This window comes from Myotis davidii, unplaced genomic scaffold (assembly GCF_000327345.1).
Source record: "Myotis davidii unplaced genomic scaffold, ASM32734v1 scaffold472, whole genome shotgun sequence".
In the NCBI taxonomy this organism is placed as follows: domain Eukaryota; kingdom Metazoa; phylum Chordata; class Mammalia; order Chiroptera; family Vespertilionidae; genus Myotis; species Myotis davidii.
This window is the reverse complement of record NW_006283774.1, coordinates 851,109-852,900: the sequence shown is the minus strand read 5'-3', so window position 1 is coordinate 852,900 and position 1,792 is coordinate 851,109. Positions and strand designations below refer to the sequence as shown.

The 1,792-nt window shown below is 59.8% G+C and overlaps 1 long non-coding RNA gene across 1 annotated transcript in view; it reads left to right on the top strand.

Moving 5' to 3' along the window:
* The first annotated feature begins 1,610 nt into the window (after positions 1 to 1,610).
* The window catches only part of LOC107183822, a 9,124-nt gene continuing 8,942 nt past the window's right edge, over positions 1,611 to 1,792 (top strand). Inside the window, exon 1 of the long non-coding RNA XR_001514623.1 lies at positions 1,611 to 1,620. This is a non-coding gene — a long non-coding RNA (uncharacterized LOC107183822). The remainder of the gene's footprint in view (positions 1,621 to 1,792) is intronic.

Below are 1,792 nucleotides of genomic sequence, written 5' to 3'. Positions count from 1 at the left end.
CCCCTGGCTAGTGCATTGTTAATCTTTAACCTATTTTCTTTAAATAAATGCCCATTCTACTCCATATTCTTTGGCGAATTACAGCATCACAAGCCCTAACCAGGGAGATAAAAATCAACCAGATAAGAGTGCAGGGAAAGGTGAAAGAAAAAGAAACTTGTTCTTGGAAGAGGGGGGAAGATAATTCAAAATCACTGGGGGTGTCGATTCGGGGTCTGGGTCTGAGGCGTCTCCCTGTCCCCACCCCTCACAGGTCAGCTGTCGGTGCAGTAAGTGTCCCAGACCCACTCACCGCTGACCAGGCCCTGCCCTCCCACCCGCTCCCAGCCAGCCCCCTGCTCGGGGCTGCAGGCCAGACAGGTCATGAGGGAGCAGGCGGGAGGCGGGGTGCTGGGTAGTGGACTGAGGTGGGCAGGTGGCTGCCTTCCTGCAACTGCAACCACCCAGGCTGCCTGTCTGCCCCCAGCCCCGCCCCCTCATAGCAGCGGGGGGGCGCTTTGTGGAGGTGCTGATGGGCTGTCGACCTAATTGCACACACCTCACCCCGCACCTAATTGCACACACGTCACCCCCATTCCATTCCGGGACCTGGGAGTTCCCGCCTTAAATAGACTGCGCGCCTCCCATCAGAGGGCACTCTGTTCCAGGTGGAAGTTCACGCTGGGAAAGGCTCGGGAGGGGTGCAGATGGCTGGGGCGCGCCTGTGGGTGCCGCCTGTGGGTGCAGGGCGCCATGCAGCCAGCCCCGGGGAGTCCCTCTCCTGGCCAGTGGCCTGGGTCCGGACCTGGAGGTGGGCTCGGTCCCTGACTTTTGAGGGTGCCCAGAGGAGGATCGGGGAGACTGAGGGGTGAGGCCTGTCTCCGCTGCCCGGCCCCTCCCCCACTGCAGTGTGGCACACAGCAGGCGTCTAATGGTTGCATGGTTCAAGGCCCATGGACACAGTGTGTGTGGAGGCCACACTTACCTGTTTCAGGACGGGGTTAGGCGTGTGTCTGGGGGGACAGGCCAGGGGGCGGGGGGCGGTTTCAGGCCAAGCAGGAGCCAGTCTGCAGGGCTGTCCCCAGGGGGTGGAGCCAGGCCTGGGGACCCGGCCGTCCAGGCTGAGCAGGTGGCTTCGTCCCTTTAGATTCATTGGTTCTCAATCTTCCTGATGCCGCGACCCTTTAACACAGCTCCTCAGGCTGTGGCGACCCCCGACCATAAAGTTATTTTCGTTGCTACTTCATAACTGTCATGTTGCTACTGTTATGAATCGTCATGTAACTATCTGATGTGTGTGATGTATTTTCATTGTTACAAATTGGACATAATTAATCACATAGTGATTCATCACAAAAACAATATGTAATTATATATGTGTTTTCTGATGGTCTTAGGCGACCCCTGTGAAAGGGTCGTTCGACCCCCAAAGGGGTCGCGACCCACAGGTTGAGAACCGCTGCTTTAGAGGGAGGGAGTGCATGGTAGGGGGTGAGCTCCCCGTCCCCGGAGGTGAGAACAGCATCCAACTTTCGGTTTCCCGTTAGGGGGACCCCACTCCTGCCAGCCTCACCTGTAAGGAGGGTCCTGCCCAGGCCGCCTCTGCAGGCAGGGCAGACAAGTCCTGAAGCCGCCAGGTCTGTGGGCACAGCTGTCCCCGCTGCCTGGCCCAGAGGCCACGTGGTGAGGGGAGCTCCCTGGTGACCGCAGCTGCCTCCCCCGCCAGGCAGGGAGGGGCAGGAGGGCCTGTCCCCGGAGGGGCCACAGCTGTGCTCTCAGCTCCTCCTGAGGTGTGACAGCTGGGCCTGGTCTG